The following is a 21,560-nucleotide window of genomic DNA, read 5'->3' on the forward strand; positions in this document are numbered from 1 at the left end:
GCTGCCCTAAGCGCACTCAACCTTTGTGAACGATTTGGTTAATTAAGGGGTGGGAAGTCTGCAAAGCATCTATTATAATGACTTTAGGCAGCCTGCTGTTGACGGCTTCAAACGACTTTGGACCTTATTAAACTATAGTATCAAGCATAACGGGCAGCAACCTTAGATTTGACTTGTGCATTAGATAAGTAAAAAATGTAAAAAAGGGTAAACTGTTGTGCACTGGAAGAAATGTGAACCGGTTTTGAGATAGTCAGCCACAGCATGACTCTTTAGTTCCTACCGTTTAAGACGTATAAACCATTATTTATTGCTTCGGTTCCAAAGCGGTTAATTTAGAACTTTTTGACTTATCCAAGGGTTCGCTGGCCGTTGATAATACAGTCCGTTACAGCAACGTGACGAACTTCGTCGGAGTTTTTCGCCAGTTTCGGGAGTTGCGAGCTCAAACCGAGGAAGAGGCGGACGCGATTTGCGAACTATCAACAAAAATCAGATGTGAATTTACGCTCTAATGCCAAGCCACCTACTGGTGGGAGGTCCATTTAGGAATCTGCCGGCAGAGGGACCCCAGATCAACAAGGTGTCTTGTTTTAAGCGATGATGAGCTGTCTCGTTGCTCAAGCAAAAGGACTGACGGCGATGATCAAGGGAGGGTTTTTTTTATGACTCCAAACGCAGCCCAAATGGTAACTTTGCAAGACAAACGTCGTCGTGAGAAGGCTGGTGGTCATCGTAGAGGACAATCTGCCGCCCTAGCAGTGGCTAAACGGCAGCATAACGGTTTTGGACGCAAGGACGACGTCGATAGAGTGGCAAAAGTTTCATTTATGATAGCTTTTGACCGCCTGAGACTTCTCTCCGTTTCCTCTGACTTTTCTCCATCTTTGTTTTAATTGCCTTAAATCTTTTTCGCTATCAAGTGAATCTGTTCCATGTTTTTCTTTAATTATTAGCAATGGATCATGGTTGTGAACTGGTCATATAACTTCATAAGTTTTCTGCGATAGCGAGAAAACTTACTCCTTTTTGATACTCTATAGGGGCCCTGGTTTTAATTAATTTCTACTGTTTGTTGGATCGAAAGCGTTTTGCTGATCTATTGAGAATCTAATCTCAAGTTCTTAGTTCAAATAAGTTGGTGAGTGCGATGAACTAGCTTCAATGATAATGCGGCTGGGCAATTAACAGAGTTAAAAAGAGCAAAACGTCGTAATCTTAACATAATCTGATTATAACATTGCTATTGAACTACCTGATTGAGTTTATGCATCGTTGATACCCTAACTAATATATATATATATGAGGTTTGTGATTAGAACTATCTTTCAAGAGGCAGCTAAACCAGCAGACAGATTCAACATGCACTAATTTCAAGTGCAGGAGTGGGGTGTTGTGCTCGCGTATGATAACCATAGAGCCATCCGATTTGCGAATGCCGAAGTCCACATTATCTAAGATATAAGCTCGTTCACATATTGCGCAGACGAACGACACCCAAATAGCTATTTGACAGCCGTGATCTGTGCGTAATGATCTAAGTTGGAGATTCTGTTGGTTATAATCTCATGCTCTCCATTTGTAAGCTATCCTGCAGTAACAGCGCTAGGGTCCTCACGATCAGTTGATAGCGGTGACAGCGGAGGAGAGTTGAGTACTTCTGCTATCTCAACGACTGCAGTGTTCAGCTCCTCACGGGTATATCGGAGGCTACGCACCAACTGACCCCTTGCGCTCTTGACAGCGGTCTCCCAAAGATTGGTGACCTGAAAATGAAAATTTGTAATAATAATGTATGAAAAGTGGCCTTGCTGATATTAAATAATATATGTTTTTTTGGAATTGATGCTAGCGATCTGTAGACCAATGCAACATACATACGTTCTTATACATCAGGATAAAACGGATTGGCATGTGTGGCTCCAATATTTTGTTTATTGTTTGAACACGACGAAAAAAGTCGCAATTACCAGAATGTTAGAATGCGATAAAATGCGAAGCAGACGCGTATGAATGTGTGTGTGAACATGTATACAGAAATTGTTAAATCTGCCCCATCCAATTGCGCAGTATCGATTGTTTGAAAATGAAGTAAGTTATCGATTATCGGGAACAAACTCGATCTGCAAAGGCACTAGGAGGACCTACATCAAAAATTTCAGTCTCTAGCTCTTATAAGTTCTGATCCTTGCGTTCATACATACGGACAGAGAGACAGATGGACATGGCTAGATCGACTCGGCTATTGATGCAGATCAAGAATATTTACACTTTATGGGGTCGAAAATGCTTCCTTCTGCCTGTTACATACATTTGCATTTTGCACATATACAATATACCTTTATACCAATTTTTAATGGGTTCAGGGTATAAAAAAACAAGTAATACGTTCCAGTCAGGACTACGGAATACCCTGAACCCTCTTATTCCAACACTAAATAAATTTAAAAAAAAGTTCCCTTGGCAGGGTTCGAAATCGCAACTGACCACATTACTTGCTGTCGACTCTACTCAACAGCCACTCCAGCAAAAAAAAAAACTTTTTCCGGTGGTGCTCGAACTTACGACAGACCGCACCATTTGCTATGCTTCTACTCAGCAGCCAAATAAAATAGCATTATATAAAATTCACAATGCGAAGCGGACGCGCATGAAGGTGTGTGTGTACATTATTACAGAAATTCTTGAAGTATTTTCTAGTTTTCCCATCCAATTGCGCAGTTATATATAACTTTGGTTTTCTTTAAGCGATCTTTTTGCAATGTTGTACAGTATATCCTACAGTATTGTACAGTATAGTCAAGCTCTTATAGGTTCTGAGATCCTTCCGTTCATACATACTGTGAGACGGACAGACAGACAGACGGACATGGCTAGATCGACTTGGCTATTGGTGCTGATCAAGAATATATATACTTTATGGGGTCGGAGATGCTTCCTTCTGCCTGGTTGTTGGGGCCGATTGTCGTTGCAAACAATTCGGGCACTGCGGCATGTAGACGTTGAGTTTACCACAGCTGTAGCAGAAAATATGACGTATAGCTAAACATTTTGCCCAGATGTGCTTTTGCTCAACGCAGGAGCAGCAAGCTCGGCCTAAGCTTGTGGATCTTCTTCAAGATCTGTACAGGCTTCATTGAGGGAATATACTTGACGGCGAGTAGTAGCTATTGGTTTGGGTTTGTTAACCGAAAGCTCCGTTCATGATTAAGGTTCTCGCTCATCTGTGCAAGACGAGGTAAATGTCCAGAGACGCATTTCTGGCAGTAAGCTATTTTTAAAAATTTGGCTAGTGCTGTTGCTGGCATCCATAACTTGGGCGTGTTAACCATTACTAGGGTATAGATAACACATTAACTATGTGTGATGCTATTTCTCGGAGACGGGTTTTTATAGGCATTACAAAAAATTGGTTATGAATCAGATGGCAGCAAAGAGAAATTGAAAAACACATCAGCAGATAGTGTTTGAAACAAGTAATTATTGTTATATATGACTATATAAGCCACAAACAGAAAGCCATTTAGTTTATTCTTTTGTCCGTATAGTTAATTATTTGGAATGTGTATGCACAGGTAGCGTGATCACGAGTTTCATTCGACAGTGTTACTATACTTTCAGAACACCAGTATGCAAGTTATTATACCCTGAACCCATTAAATATGGGTATAGGGGTATATTGTATTTGTGCAAAATGCAAATGTAGCTCGGCCAACTAGGTTTCTCGGCAATAAGAATAACCATCATCGTAGGCCTAATGTGGCTGCGAAAGCTATACCATTCCAGTCTATGCAACTTCGGCAGGGGTGAAAACAGGCATACTGAAAACTAAATACTCTTTACAAATGGGATATGGGGCTACTAATATTTGATGCAATTTTTTAAAACTAAATCTACTTGCCCTCAGTATATCCCTTATTTAATACATATGTACATACAAGGATACTGCTACAAGTTAACAAAAGAAAACTATTAGGTGCCCCACGGGTTGTGCGCAATATGTTCGAAGCACTGCTTGTCCAAATAGGAAGAAAGGCTATAAAGACTAATAGTGGTGGCTCAGGAGCGTGTTGCAGTCGTAAATTTAGGGACATGGCGGGCGAGGTCTTCTGGTTCAGAGCGCATTCAGTGTGGTTAGGGACTCACCCCCATTTAAAATAAGACCTCTTGTTACTTCTAGGAGCTATTCTCCACGCAAACAACAAAACTACCAAGGACAGGTAATAGGGGACGATATGTAAACGAACTTTTTAAAGCAATTGATTTTTTGAGAATATACAAATATTTTATAGGGCAATAAGATCTACTGTTGAAAATTTCATCAAGATCGATTTGGCTGCCCACCTGGTTGGGGCGGAAAGCAAAAAATGTACACACACGCACACACACGCATTCACGTGCGTCTTTGTTGAATCTATGAACAGAATTGTTATCAAAATATAAAAGAAAAAAATATCGTTCCGACGACTGCATGGCAGCGGTACTCGAATTTTTGGGCCAGCGGCGTGGGGTCGACTTCACAGGGGGTTCCGCTTGGCATTCGTCGCCAGCCAGTTTACGTTGGGAACGTAATTTGGTTTGTGCAACTTTTGATTTGGAGACTCTATCATTGAACAGAGCAGCGCAAGTAGGTGTATAACGTGGTTTGTGGAATACATCTACCAGGGGCCTTTTTTTTGTGCTGAACACAAGGCAGTGACAGCTGAGACTGGATGCAAACGACAAGGGTGAGACTCTTATAACGAAAAACCATCAGTTGCTTAGACCGCGGAGAGGATATTAAAGCACCGGTTGCCACAACTGAAATGTCAACCACATGATATTATAAAGCAACTAAAATGCTCTAGTCGGGAGTCCGACTAGGGGATACCCTGAACCCTTTCGAAATGCAGCTTACGCTACGCGCTCGATTGCTTTAACAGTAATAAAAATAAATACACAAAAAAAGAAATAGTTTCCGCGGTAGGGTTCGAAGCCGCAAAAGAACACCACACCAATTGCCGCCGCCTCTAGTCAACAGACAATCCAATGTTTGAGTCTTAATGAGAAAAAAAAAATAGCAGCGCAGACAACAATACAATCGAAATTGCAATGGTGTTAATAGAACTTGCCTAAGCTGCCCCAACAACGTGGGCAGCCAAATAACTTTTTCTTTAATAACATTTTTGTTTCTTTACCGATCTTGATTACATTTTAATAGTTAAATTGGTGGGCAATATAAATTGATTAATTTACTTGATTTATAGCTATGGGGTGGTAGCGGATAGGTGGTGATAGCTATAAAATTAAAGATACTTGACATTTATATACTATTCTAGAAACTACATGTCACGTTCGGTGACTCTAGCTCATATTATTTACCAAATTTACTCAATAAACCGTATTTTGATATCGGGAAAGGTTTCGATTGTCTGAAACAAACTCGTACTGCGCGGGCACTAGGAGAACCTAACATTTCAAGTATGTAGCTCTTATAGGTTCTGATATCCTTGCGTTCATACATACGGATATGGCTAGATCGACTTGGCTATCGATGCTCATCATTAGACAGCTTTTCCCATATAGAAAAGAAGAGGCTCTAGTCGCGAGCTCTCAACTAGGATATACCTGAAGCATCTTCTACCAACACCAAATATTACTGCTTTAGCAGTATTAAAAACAGTTTATTTACTGAATTTATTGTTTTTCGGTAGTAACGTACAGGTGTACTTGATATATATACTCTTCTAGAAATATATGTCAAATTTAATGACTTCAGCTTTTATAACTTACGAAATTTGCTCAAGCCAAAATTGATTGTAAGCGGAGCAAGTTATCGACAATCGGAAATAATTCATGCTGCATTCTGCACTAGGAGGATTTACGAACCAAATTTCAAGTCTCCAGTTGCTATAGGTTCTGAGATCATAGCGTTCAAACATACGGACGGATGGACGGACAGAGAGACCGACATGGCTAGGTTGATTAGGCTATTTATGCTGATTAAGAATATACATGCTTTATGGGATCGGAGATGCTTCCCTCTGCCTGTTACATACATTAGCACAAATACACTTTTTACATTTACTCAATTTGAATGGGTTCAGGGTATAAAAAGAAACAATCAAAATTTGCGAAGACACCTGAACTGGTTCCAGAGTGGAGGCAATAAATCCACCGCTGCGTCGACGTAAAAGAATAGCAACTAATGAATTTTGTATATATTTAAGTTAAAGAAAACAAGAAAGTACGAAATAAAGCAGTCAGTCAGCAGTCAGTTGTTGTCCGGCAGGTGGCTTAAAATTTTATGCTTGCAATTGTTGTCCTGTCTTGTTACTTTGTTATAGTCAGAAGATAATGTGCATATAATTTTTGGCAATCACATTTATAGAGTCACCTTACACATAACTTATCTTACCCAATTGTTTATGAATAAGTACATCTGTAAAAATACAAGCGAAGAGAAAGCTTTAGTAGTAGTAGTTAAAAAAAGGTAGATACTATAAAGAAAATTTAATTTGGTTATATCAAAGGGTGAAAAGCAGCCATTGAACAGAAGATATAGGAGCGGCTTGCATTATATTTCAGGTAGAGGGTGCTGTCCGACCTAGACAGAAACTAACCAACAGAGGCAATGGATAACTGTATAGAAGCGCGGAAGGCCAACACAGTGGGTGTCATGGGAGACAGCGAGGGATAATCGAAGTAAGCAGCAAGTGGTCGCAATCCTTAACGAAATAGTATCGGCCATAAATTTGGCACTGTTTCAGGCCCAAGAGACTCATCGCAAGACCAAGGCATATTTGGAGATGGGGACTGAGACTGAAACTAGAAGTATGACGGCTGACTTAGCAAGTTCCATGGATAGATGTGTTGTGTGATTTCTACATCATGGTTCAAGGGTCAAGCAAAGAGTCACTGATTCCAGATTGGAAGAGAGATGAACTAGAGCACGAATTGCACGAGAGAAAGCAGCATTCTTTACAGACGAACTACGAGTATATTCAGGCGATGCTAGCTCTGCCTTCCCGATTGACAATGCCATATTCCGTTTATGACCTAATGAAGGTAATAAAAATGAACATTTGGAATGCGGTATCCAGGATTAAAAACCCCATACATATTAACAAAATGGAGAGGTTGCGAGAAAAGTGCCATGATGCAGAGCGCCTGCTGAAGAAAAGTCAGAAGCAGATACCAAGTTCGCAAGGTATATGGCAACGCGCAACAATATCGACAACAAGAGACAAAAGAAGGTTTCCTGGATGGAAGCAAATACATACGATTCAATTAGTGGATAATGGCGTGACAGTCAAAGAGTCAAAGCCCGGAAAGGGTTCGGTGTGACCAGCAAGTTGAATGATCTGACCATCAAAGATTCATACCCGCTGCAGAATATAGAGTCCACACTAAGCAGAGTTAATGACACCATATTTATTTATTTATTTATTTAATAGTTAGGTATAATTAAAAATTAAGTGTATAAGTAAAATATACACAAGCTGCTACTTTGATGAACACGGCGAGATAAGGAACTAAGCGACTGCCTGAAGAAAAGAAATTGAACAATTGTGTTACATATATTCTGCTTCAAACACCTGCGATATTTGGGGTACATCACGCCGGAGATGGCGCAATGCGTAGCGATCCAAAGAAGTTGGGTGGAAGACCACCAGGCAACTGTAAAGCCTTTACGCAGTTTGGATTACCAGAAATTGTGCACACACACAATGGCAAACAATTCACATCTACTATGTTTGCCGAATGCATGAATGAATATGGTAAAACTCTCCAGAATACCGGAAACTATGCGCCACAAGTAAACACGTACGAGGGGGTGAACCAGTCTGTTCTGGCGCCAATCCGCATCATTATTTGCGTCGATCATGAGCGATGGACGGAGCGTCACCATACATCGCTACGTTCCTGCTGAATATGGTTACGAACGGCGTAGACTATAAACTGGCACGCCTATTGAAGCTCGTGAGCGACACGGAGGTTAAGAACTTGGCCCTTGTCGATAAACACCAAAATTCAAAACACCATGCACGCATGTGTATGTCCATGCAAAAGCGAACCGACGTTACAACTCGAAATCCCTAGAAATAACGTACGTAGCTGGACAGGAGATATTTAAGCGTAATTTCATCCTGTCACTTCGCAAAAAACCGCAATTTAATTTCGCAATTTAATTTCACCGGCGAACCAACGACAATCCTGTTTAAAAAATATGTTACAATTAAATAAACCCACAACAAAACAAAATATTTTTTTTTTGTGAAGAAATTTTAAGATGGGTACCGATGGATACGCAAATATATCGATGGATCAGAAGTGTGCATTTTTAAAAAGGAAGAGCGGCTTGTTGTTTTTGGGAGTAGCCTTAGATAAAGAAACAAATAAGAGGTTCTAGTCAGTAGTTCCCGACTAGGGGATACCCCGAACCCTCTTATTCTTAATCCAATTGCAGACCGCGCTACGCGCTCGTTTGTAGTAATGAAGATAAATATAAAATTAAGAAATAAAGTTCCCTTAGCAGGGTTCGAACTCGGAACTGATCGTATTACTTGCCGCCGACTCTACTCAACAGCCACAGCATCCAAAAAAAATAATTAGTTTGCTTGGTAGGCTTCGAACTTGCAACAAACCGCACACTTGCCGCTGCCTCTACTCAACAGCCAATTGAGCCTTAATGAGGAAAAAACTAATTAAGATAACAACACACAAAGCAATATAATCGCAATTGCAAAGCTGTTGAGAGAATTTAAAGCAGACGTGCATGAATACATGTGTGTACATGCATACAGAAACTCTTTGAATTTGCGATTGCTGTTGCAAACTCATGTTTTCAAAAATGCTCACTAAATAACCTATGTGTTACTCAACTGATTTTGATTAAAATTTCTACATTTTTTTGCTATATAGAATATTTGTGTATTACCAAAAATTCAATGACATTTAAATTGCGGCTTATATTGGAGCGCGCAAATGGGTGCTTTTACTTGATTTATGGCTATGAGGTAGTAGTGGGGAGGTGATGATAGCTATAAAATGAAATATACTTGATTTTCATATTCTATTCCAGAAGTTACATGTCAAATTTGGTCACTTTAGCTCTTATTAAACCATGAACCATTGAAAATGGGTAAAAAGCGTATATTGTATTTGTGAAAATGTAAATGTATGTAACAGGCAAAAAAAAGCATCTCCGAGCCCATATACTATATATACCTGATCAGCATCAACAGCCGAGTCGATTTAGCCATTTCCGTCTCAATATCCGTCCGTCCGCATATGTGAACGCAAGGATCGTAAAATATATAAGAGCTATGGACTTGAAATTAGCGCAGATCGAGTTTGTTTCTGATATTCGATAATTTGCCCCGCTTCCAAGTAATCGATAAGAGTCGATATCAAAATCCTGTTTTTTGAGCAATTACGGTAAATAATAAAAGCTAGAGTTACCAAATTGATAGAATATCTGTATACATGTACACACACACACATTCAAGCGCGTCTGCTGCGAATTCTTTCAACACCATTGCAGTTACAATTGTTTTTACTACGGTTATTTTATTTCGCTATTTTGCCTCTCAATATCACCCACTTATTGGTATGGCTGTTGAATAGAAGCATAGCAAGTGGTGCGGCTTGTAGCTAGTTCGAGCCCTACGGGGAAACTTTTTTTTTTTTTGGCTAGTGTCGCTGTTGAGTAGAGTCGTCAGCAAGTCACATTGGCCGTGTTGTCGTTTGTTTGACTGTCGTCGCTGCCAAACCAACCCATTTTGGAAAAGTTTTTTTTTTATAAAAAGTAGATTGTTCCTACTATCCTAGTATATATAAGTTTAATTTTAAGAGGAAAAAAATCTATCATTCTCCTCTTTTTTCTTAAAAAGTGTCAATTTTTCATTTAAAAATTTTTGTTATTTAATCAATATCTCATTTTCCTTTTTTTTAATTTCACATAAAAAAATTGTTTTTCAATTAACAAAAATTTCTCATTCAAAATTTAGTTATATTTTTATACCCTGAACCTATTGAAAACTGGTAAGAGGGTATATTGTATTTGAGCAAAATGTAAATGTATGTAACAAGCAGTACGAAGCATTTTCGACCACATTAAGAATATATATTCTTGATCAGCATTATTAGTCGATGTAGCCATATCCGTCCGTCCGTATGTATGAACGCAAGGAATCAGAACCTATAAGAGCTAGAGACTCGAAATTAGGTCCTCCTAGGACATGCGCAGATCGAGTTTGTTTCTGATATTCGATAACTTGCCCCGTTTTTAAGCAATTGATAAGAGTCAATAATAAAATCCTGTTTTTTTGAGCAATTTTATATATATGTACACACACACATTCATGTGTGTCTGCTTTAAATTCTATCAACAGCATTAAAGTTACGATTGTTATCTGTGCTGCTATTTTAATTCTATTTTTTTCCTCAATAATCGATAACTTACTCCATTTTCAAATAATCGATAAAAATCGATATCGGTATTCTGTTTTTTGGGCAATTTTGCTAAATAATAAAAGCTAGAGTTACCAAACTTGACATATAGCTTCTAAAATAGAATATATTTATGCATTTGATGTTGGAAGAAGAGGGTTCAGGTTATCGCCTAGTCGGGGGCTCCCGACTAGAACCTCATACTTGTTTTTTTTTGGCTGTAGAGTAGAGTCGTCAGTAAGAAATTCGCTCAGTTGCGAGCTTAAGCCCTGCCAAGGGACTTTTTTTTAATTTTCCTTATTACTTCAAACGAGCGCGTGGCGCGAACTGCACTTGGTATTGGAATAAGAGGGTTCAGGGTATTCCCAATCGGGACTATCCCGACAAGAACCTCTTAATTGTTTATTTCGTAGTATGACAACATACACAACTTAAGGTGCATTCAAAATATGATCGTCCATCCGCTTATGTGTAGCCGGACCATAGCATGCAGCATGCAATGTCTGCAAATTCTGTGGTTTGCAGGGTTAGTCTTATATAAATACATCATTATATTGAAACACAAAAATTTCAAGTGCGATAGCCAAACCAAAAAAAAAAAAAAATTTAATAAAAATAGAACGAACAAAACAAAAATCATAAAATGAACAACAGCATTTTGTGCGCAAAATCAACTTATAATACATGGAACACAGATAATACAGATGGACACACAAGAACAACAACACCAACAACAACAACATTCCCAAAAACATGACATAACTTCACAAAAGCTGCTCCCGTCGAGCAAAGGAACACACCGACGCTGACAAAGGCGCTTGAGGTTTGTCCAGCCAATGGACCCCGCCCACTCACGATAGCCGAGTCTCGGGCACGGCAACAGTCGAAACAGAAGCCGAAATGAAGAGGACCGGGAACCACATACTACTGCCACAACAAGGCTTATTCTGGATGTACTGGACCAAGTAAATAAGACACTTTGCAAAAGAACAATATTACGCAAACGGGCTGCATTTATGCTATTACCTGTGCTGGCAAATATATATAAGCTCTAATCAAGCCGGTGCACTGATAGGCTATGTACTAACACATTCTGTTAGACCATTAATTGTCAGCTCTGTGAGGCGGCAACTAAGGTGGCCAACCCAAAGCTCATAATTATAGTTATAGAACTTAAGCGTTGCATAGTATATAAGTATTGTATTAGTAATAAGAACAGTTTAGGCAAGGGGCCGATATATTGAAGTTTGTTATAGGCAAGGAGCCCCTCTTAGTTGGAATTTAACCGCCGGCCGCCGCAGCCACCGCGCGTTATTCATCGGTTGCTCAACGATGCCTTTGAGAGCGCAACTTCAATTCGGCGGGTGGAGCGAAAGCTCCGGGACGAAGTTGCGAAAATTCACTTCGATATTTAGCGGCCGAGGCAAGCGCACGGTAGCGAGCGTGTAGGTAAAAGAAGCGCGAGCAACAAAACGTGTACAAAGTGTACAGCGGAGCACTAGGGCTCCAAGACAGTGCGGTAGGACCTTATCCTAATCCTTGTATTCACGGGTGGTCATATTTGAGCTAACATCAGGAATAACCGATGTTCAAGCTAACCTAGTGTGGTAGCATGTGGTGCGTGGCCACAATCCGATTGTAAAGGATGTGAGAGGCTACGGTCCGGTAGAGTAGGTGCATTGTAAAAACAACCATGTGCGAGACAAGTTAAAGGATCGAGAAGTTAAAGTTGAACGTAAAGTGAATTATTTTGTTTTATTATTCTGTGGAGTGACCAACCAAAAACAAAGGGGAATATAAAAGAGAAATAAAATAAAGTAAAACAATAAAGAGACAAAATTTTTATAGTAGTAATAATTTTCAATAATTGGTGGAGTATTTTTATAATAACGATTTTTAACAACTATAACCGGAAGGAATAATAATAATAATTATTGATAATAATCTGGGGACTATTTTGTTTTTTTTTTTGGTAAAGTGACCGACAAAAAAAATAATAGTAATAATAATAATAAATAAGAAGAATAATAATAATAATGGAAGCCAACGACCAAAGTGAAGAACGGTCAAAGTTTGGTAAATATTAAGTGCTTTACCTGGGTGTCATTTTTTGTGAAATCAAAGGGAACAGACGAGAAATAATAAACACGATTTAATATACGGAACGGGAATTGTGTTCACTGAACCCAAGTTACGGTCCATGAAAGTAGGAAGTCAAAACAAGTACCCAGAGTGAGTGGTACCAAGAAAGCTCAAAATGGAAGCAGGCGAGCGCCAAAACCCGGGGGTAGGCGTGCGTTGGATCCATCAGCGGAGCTAGGAGGAGCTGGTGGCTATCGCCCAGGAGTTTGGGCTAGAAAAGGAAGGGTGCGTGGAGGAGCTGCGTAGGCGGCAACTTGCCGAACTGAACACTCAGCACAGGAAAACGTTGAAACCGCTATCCTGGGGCGCTTCGCTCGGAGTGCGACCTTAGAGGCTCACAATTGTACTGGCCCGGTCCCCCAGGCAACGCATTGGGGAAGAGTTCAAGGAATAGCTGATAGAGCTGAGAGCCTTGATGCATCATGCCAGAAATGGACCGGCCCAGGAGTTGCACCGGATATACGAAAACGCTGCCCCCGATTATAGGCTTAACGTACGGCGGTAGGATTTTTCCACTTTATCTCAGTTAACTCAGCAAGCCGTGGAATACGAGACGGTTATGTGGCAGAGGGCGGAATACTCCGAAACCAAATCAGGGAATTAGGTAACCATGGGTACACAACACAGAATGGCGAACGACATTACAGCCCACGGCGGGACACCTCAATCCACCTCAAGCCGGTCAACACCCATTGGATCCGAAGCGACCGGTATGAACAGGAGAGTCCCCGTACCGCCTCCAACGGCTCCTGCTGAAGTGGCCCACCAAATGATAAGCCAAGAGGCCGGAACCAGGTATGATCTCCGACGAGCATGTCGTAAGTGCGCACAGGAGGGACACTTCTCTACGGAATGTCCTAACGCACCTGTTCTATTCTACTGGGGATATGTGAGAGCCGGGGCAGAAGTAGAAGGAATTGTTGTCAGCGTACGGAGGCGGGAAACGGGCAACGCCGTCGCCCAGGCCATGATCTGGTCTGCGCAGACGCACACGGGACTCGGAAGCAAAACACCCACTGAAGGTGGACGGTTGCCGAATCGTCGGTACAGTGGATATTGTCGGGCGGACAATTCATGCTACCGTCGATACCGGGGCCATTCGCAGCTACATAAACGAAGATTGCGGACGCAAGTGGGCGATTCGGGGGAGAGCGGATAATGTACAGCCGCACATTGGGTTGGCCGACTACCCTCGAAGTAGGGAAGGCATTGACGTTAGACGTTGGCCTAGCGGGGAAAGCGATCAGTATTTTGAGAATGGATTTAATGGGTGCGATGAGCACTACAATTCGTTGTGGCAATGCAAAGCTGATCCTAGAGACGGTGACGGCACCGGTCGCGGGGCCCGGAATGAGAGAAGAGCCGAAAGAAGGTCTCACGCGTCGAGAAGCGGGAGCGCCTGCTCGAAAACCGACGAAAGAGGATACGAGCGAGGAGTCGAAGGAAGGCCTCCCAGATAATGAAAGGGGAGCACCTGCTCGGCAACAGAGAGAGGATACCAAGACGGAACCGAAGGAAGGGCTCCCAGGTAAGGAAGAGGAAGCACCTACCCGGCAACCGATGGAAAAAAGAAGTAGCGTATGTGCATCGACAACCGGCAGCTCAATGCGCATTCAGTTCCGGATGCTTATCCCTTCCCCCGGATCAACCTTGAGCGGTTGCGTCACGCCCGGTACATCTCCTTGCAGATACCAATGGCAGCCGATAGTCGGGAGCGGCATTCACACTCCCTGGAACGGGGTCTGTTACATTGACGCTTATCCAGATTTTTCAGCGAAATTCATGAAGCGAGTGAGTATGGCCTTTATGCAGTGCTGACGCAGACGATAGAAAGGCATGAGAGGCCTTTAGCGTACGCGAGCCGGAAGTTGCTGAAGACGGAGGTGAACTATTTCGCCACCGCGAATGATTTCGTGGCAATCACATGGTCGATACGGCAGTTGCGATGCTACCTTAACGGGTACCGGTTTGACGTAATAACGGATCATCTGGCACTCAATTGGCTCCACTGGATCGACAGCCCGTCAGGAAGGATCACGTGATAGGCTATGGAACCGCAAGAACTCCACTTTGACGTTGGCTACCGTCGAGGGAAGCTCAACGTCGTGGCCGACGCACTATCAAGGCGTCCTCTGGAGACCTTTCAGCAGGCAGTGGTGGCCGAGACTCCCTACAAATGGGTCGCGAGTATGCGTGCCAGGATCACCGAAGAGCCTGCCAAGTTTCCGGACTATTTCGAAGAAAATGGGCAGCTATATATGCATTTGGTCCATCGGATAGACAGCGAGGATAACCTTTCCTGGAAGAATGTCATGACGTTTCCACGACCGAGTATCAAGGCGTGAGGAAAATCGTATCGAGGTTACTGGCCGGGGATGTTCTGCGACGCCGCCAAGTACGTAAAGTGTGGCGAAATCTGCCAAATATTCAAGAGCAAGCAATTCAAACCGGCTGGACATATGCTGACGAGGCAGGTAGCATATCCGATGGCAGCACTCTGCGCCGACCCAGTCGGAGTCCTTTCCACGCTCGAAACATGACAACGCAATGCTATTGGTGTTCCATGATGCCTTGTCAATGTGGGTGGAATTGGTCCCTCTCAGGAGGGCCATGTCGGCAAATGGTTGCCCACTGCTTTGTACGATCAGGTGACTCCGGGGTTCGAACTTAGTGCGATCGACCCTAGGATAAAGGCGGATAGGCGTTCATCAAAAGACCAGGGCAGACATTACAGCCTGCGGAGACGAGAGTGGCGGCCTTCGTTCGACTCAATTTTCTGTTACGGCAACACCAACTATCCAACGCCGCTAAGGGTTTCGCTGCAAACTTGGCACCCAAATTTTATGGTCCCTATCGGGTCGTCAAATTTATATCTCCCAATATTGTGCGACTGGTGAAACCAGGCGAACAGAAGAAGGGGGTGGCCAATATCTCGCAGCTGAAGCCTTTCCATCGAGAGGGGAATCACGTCGAAGGAGAAAATCCAGGGCATTTGCATGCCCACGAGTAGGCGAAGGGCAAGAGCAACACCCATCGCCTAATATAACGCCAATATTAGTTGTAGACTAGACTAACACGAAGAACACAAATAGAATATGTTTAGAAAATATGTGAGCCACGCTGCAAAATAGGGCATTAACAAATAAGCAATGAATAAGTTTACATATAAGTCGGATTTACGGATCTCGGAGACACTGAGCATTTCCCTGGGCCTGGCGCCGGAATCCGCCGACATGACCCCGTCAGGGGGCGTCATGGTTATGGGAGAGGACGGCAGGATGAGACGCCTCGCCAGTTTCGCCACACCCTATTTTTCGGATGGACCCTCTTGATTAAGAGACTTGACGCCGTTTGCACGAAACTCGCAGCATATTTGGAGGGGCCCCTGTGCATCCACCTGCATCCCCTTTATCGAGGTCGTCCGGGACGACAACCCCAACCGCAACCGGCGACGTAGACGGTGCCGCCGACGAGGAGGAACTTCCATCGGTAAAGACGAGCCGTCATCACGGCTGAGTGAGTTGAATGTAGGGCTTGAATTTGTTATCCTATTTATTAAACAGAAAATACATGTTGTTGGGCGAAGTTTTAAGTGGTGTCCGATTTGCTTCAAACTTATCTTTAAGGCTCTACATAAGAACTTAAAGAATACGTGTTTCAGCAATTTGGAAAATTCTACTCACAACAGTGGTTAATAAGCGAAAAACGTTGGTATGAAACTTTTTTGTTAATCATCGGATCGGCCTCAAACTTATTTTCAAGGATCATTGCTAAAATTCATTAGACGGGTGTGTCACACTTTTCGAAAAATCCTTTCCTCCTTGGTGGAAATGGGAGTCAAATTTTTGGTGGGTGGCCTTTTGCCTTCAAATTCATTTGCATGCTTCTACATAAAAAATGATTTGAGACGTGTTTGCCATTTTTGCAAAATCTAAGCTCCTTCCGTGAAAAGTGCATTTTAAACTAATTTTTTGAGAAGTTTAAGCTGTGTTCGAGTTGCATCAACCTTATATGATGAATACGTGTTTCAGCGATTTGGGAATTTCCACTCGAAACAGTGGCAAAATGACGGAAAACGTTTGTGTGAGAGTAGTTTGTTTACTGTCTGCTCAGTTTCAAAATCATTTTCAAAGCTATTCGAAAACATGGATTTTATAACATAAGCCACGGGCAAAGCCGGGCTATACCCGCTAGTATTTAATATTCTTGTAGCAACATATCATTTTTGCTGACTCCAGCTCTTAATATTTACCAAATTTGATTAAAAACAAGATGTCGATATTGATTTTCATTGAATGCTTGGGAACGGAGTAAGTTATCGATTATCGGAAACAAATTCAATTTGCGCGGGCACTAGGAGGACCTACATCTAAAATTTCAAGTCTCTAGCTCTTATGCCTTCTGAGATCTTGGGTACATACATACAGACAGATAGACGGACGTGGCTAGATCTACTCGGCTATTGAAGCTGATCAAGAATATGTTTATATTATGGGGTCGGAGATGCTTTTTTTCTGCCTGTTACATCCATTTAAATTGTGCATAAATACAGTATACCTTTTTTATGAAACTTATTTGTCTACCATCGGCGCAAACTTAATTTGAAAGATCTAATAATTTGCCTGTTATGCATACCGAGCGCGATGGATATCTGTTCACTATTGTTTTTACACGTTACTCTACTGTGACCCCTATCACTCCGCTGCACACCTGCTTGTTATCCACACTTCCTCTATCTCTCTCAACAGCACTTCTGCTCGTTTTCATCACTCGCCTCAAGAATCGCCGTCGAGGTGAAGTTGCACCCTCGAGGACGGATCTCATTTAACCCTAATTACTCCTCCGCTCTGTTAAAATTATAAAAGCGTGGGTTTATTTTTAAATTAATATTTTTCACTTTTGTGACGTATCTTACATTTAATACGTATGTAAAGTATTACGTATATCTTATATTTAACCCGCGTCACATCCCATTTACATAATGGCGGTTGATTTTGACCTCACGATCATTCTTAATGTTTATCCCTCCTCTTCCGCACGCATCACCTCCCTTACCAGCTCCCCTAGGGCTGGTTCCTATCCCTCGACGCACTTGAATAGATCGCCAATATCGGACAAGGTGCGGCGATTGAGGTTCCGACCCCATCTGCCGTGGGGAGCAACAGTGCTAGGAATATGCCAGGCATGGGGTGCGCCAGGTAACTTTCGATGTTCCTCCATGCCTTGTATCCTTCAATCGTGTGGTTCCGGTCGCTAGACCTCCACTTCGACCATTGGTCTTGAGGTTCTTTCGCTATCCGAGACCAGCCGCAAAGCCTCCTCTAGGTCCCTCTCAGATTAGAGTGGAGCCCACCATCATCGCGGCGTCTCCGTCCGATGTGGGGTCCACTTGCTCTTCTCACTGCCGTTGGGCTGCGCGTCGCTTGATTCGGAATGTCCACAGACACGGTTGTAGATTCGATGCGGGTCAGTCCAACTAGTTTTCCCATTTATGTACACCGTCGACACAGTGGTGGGCGGTTATCCTTCGAGACTGTTTGTTTCTGTGGTCCCGATTTCGGTGTGGCTCTTCTACTTTGGACGCCGGCCGACTCTCACTCATCGCCTAATCGCTGATTATGAGTATACCATTTATGTTTCTACTTTCGAACTAATAACTAAACTAAAATGTTTTGCGGTCTTTTAATAGTTACTTCTTACGAATAACTTACAAGAGACGTAATATTTGTTGTCAGCCCCGTGCTAGATGGCATTAGAGTTTACCTTTTTTTTTGCCACAAAGTCCGGAAATTTCTTTTCGTTCCCGCATGCTTACGGTCCAACTGAATGGTCGTCCACGGACTACACGCCATTAGTGCTTGCCTCGAGAGCGCGTCTAACACTATATTGAGCGTCTAAAGAGCATGTTGAATTGGAACTGTTGCAACTCCAGGGCGGTCGAATAAACCTTTCAGAGGGACTCTAGATCGGATTTACCCACTTGGGCGCCAGATGATCCGTGATGACTTCAGAATGGTTTCTCTCTAGTTAGTATCTTAACTTTCAGATTGTTCTGGGCTTGCTAGTCCCCTTGAGCTGATCCAACACTGCTTGTTGTTCGGTATGGTCTTAAAAGTCATCACGAACCGCTTTTACGCAATTTGTAATTCACCGGGGCGCTTAAGCTGCGGATGTTCGGATACCCTCGTTGCTCACAGGGCGTCCTAAATACTCCAGCTCCTTTCAAAGAGCCAACACTTTTTTGGTTAAGTTTCAGATTACTGCTCCTTTGTTATACATAAGACGATGATATCGTTCAAGTACGCGATCTAATGGAGCTCCACCAGCCCTGTCAAGTCCAAGGATTTTTGGCCTTAATGCTGCTTACTGTTTACCTCACCTCCATTGGTATTTTCAATAACCGTGTCTCAGATCCAGCGTCAAAATATAATGTGTGTGTGGGCCTCTTACAAGAATATTTAGTTTATCCTGGGGATGAAGTATGCTTGTGGGACCGAAAGCGAATTGAGTTGCCCCAATCGGATCAATTCACTAACGCGCTGGTAAATAACTCGATGCATCGCTAGATTGCTAGGGTACCGCTTCTGCTTCAGGAGTTCGCTGTACTTCATTAGATTCGATGGATGAATATATGGGATACGCCTTAAAATAATTGATTAGTGCGCACTCCTCCACCAGAAGTATTTTCAGTTCTGCTTTCGGACTTCCTGCTGAGCAGGTGTTATCGCTGCCTGACTTCCCCGATCAACCACGGGGAAATCTGCTGCCCCGTCGATAATTCTCGGACTCACCACATCCTTATGTCTGTTTCCGTTCTGGGTGGCACCACTGTTTGTTTTTCTGAGCTGGTCCTACAGCCAGCTCAATCAGAATGCTGTCGAGAGTGAGAAATTTACCCTGCAGACCACACTGACACTAAGCTACTTAACTGGCGATTATCCTACAACAGGGACGATTCTGTGATTTCTTTACCAGAGGTCGTCGCGGGCTTCGGATATAGAGTAGTCCGGAACGTATTGATTTTCTACACCTCATCCAGCGAATGTTGATTCCAAAGTCAAATTATTGCTCAAGCGATCGACTTGGTAGCCGATCCAAGTCGATCGCTCCCTCTTCGATGGTTTCTGGGAAAAAGAGAACCGCTCTACATCAAATCGGATTTTTTTACTTTACTTCCTGACTTCTTGGGTGAGATGATGACCCGTTCCATTTATCACCTGTATCTTAACAATAAAGTGCTTCGGAATCAGTTTCAGATTTTTCGGGGGTCAATTTTAATAAATTCAACCGGAGCTCAAGTCCAGAGCAAAAACAAAACGTCGAAACCAAAAAATACGAGAATACCAGTCGACAACTGTTTCGTGCAATCTAAGACGCAATCAGTAACTTAAAGCGAAATAGCCGTTCTTAGAAACAAGTTCGTTTGCAGTTTTAAGAAAGAACCTTAACGCAAAGAATAAGATCTGTAAAACTGGTATTGAAAAGATAGGCGCCATCATATGCAAGCCAGGCAAAGTAAACATCGAGCCCTTGTTCTAACATTATTAAACATCTGACCCCGGTGTCTTCGATAGTAAGGAGGAAAGGGAGGTTATGACACTTGAACATAACATAGAGCCGGTCACGAAACCGGAAAACACGTTATGTCTGACTACTTCTTTCCGAAAATTATATAAATCCCAAATGAGGTCCCCCTAACTATACATTTTACTCCCAAGCAAAATTCGACAATCACCATGAAGCAAGAACTCTACCAAACGCCAATCAGTATATTACTCGCAGTAAAGTTACACATTGACGTTTTTCGAGCTTCGAGCTTTCTAGACATGCGCTTAAAATCTGGGTATGTTTGCGATAATGTTGCACGAAGCTTTAAGTAGCAATGAGGACATGAAGGTTATATTTAGCTACTGTTTAATTTCCTTCCGTACGCTAAGCGCATTAATTATTAATGGCCCTCTACAGCTAAGTAGCAAATCCTAAGTACTCAGACAGCCCAAAATCGAAAGGATATTTGAGGTAAAGGAAAACGAATAAGTAAATTATCTCAACAGTTTTGCTTACATAATATTCAAATTGGATAATTCCGGGTCTTTCCAGCATGCGTATCGAATTACTCTTACTCGGACTATGTACCAATCATAGGCAGGGTATATTAGAATAAGATGGAAAGAGCTTCTAAAGGTATACTGCGAATGTTACCGAAAGAAGACAATTAAAGGTAAATTAGCACCGTTTCTTCATTGCCAAACGATAAACATACCCACTGACTGTTTAAATTATATTATATTCTACCTTTTATTTCTCAAATAACCTCGGTTTCCCTGCTACACCGTAACTTCACCAACATACCTACCTATTCTCGCGAACTCGCCCAGGCGTTATATAAGTGAATGTTTGTTAGCTGGTACAAGAGTATCTTAATGTGTACGCGCGAGGGTTAACTGTCAGCTACTCCCCCCTCAAGGTTATCACCGTCCCCGGTTTTGATGATGACGATGACCCACTGTGCATTCCTTGATTCTCGTTTTCTACTTAGCACTAGGAATAATGAGCCAGTGCATATGAAACTGATTCCCACTCCAGTTGCGAGCCATATCTTGGATCACATTGATGCGTTTTTCTCCGTAACCTTCAGAATGGCGTGTATGTTTTGATTATTCTCTCTGTCTTTGTTTAGGACCTCGCGCCGATACACATACTTAGTACTGTTAATAGTCACTAAGCGCTCAAAGGTGACCAGGTGTGTACTGTTCGTCGATATCTCAGGTCCGCCATCTGTACTTATTCGTGCCGGGCTCTCGTAAATAATCATAACGCCGTCATCCACAAACATGAGTGGTTGATTGATTGATGTCTGGGCTGCGTGTTACAGTGCGCGGTGACCCAAGCATGAAGAGCTCGCAAAACGTGGCATAGGTTGTGGTGGAGCATTCTGTTAATGCCAAGGTGTCATCTTCGCAATCCAAACAAAGCCACAATGT

Source organism: Drosophila virilis, unplaced genomic scaffold (assembly GCF_030788295.1).
Source record: "Drosophila virilis strain 15010-1051.87 unplaced genomic scaffold, Dvir_AGI_RSII-ME tig00001170, whole genome shotgun sequence".
NCBI classification, from domain to species: domain Eukaryota; kingdom Metazoa; phylum Arthropoda; class Insecta; order Diptera; family Drosophilidae; genus Drosophila; species Drosophila virilis.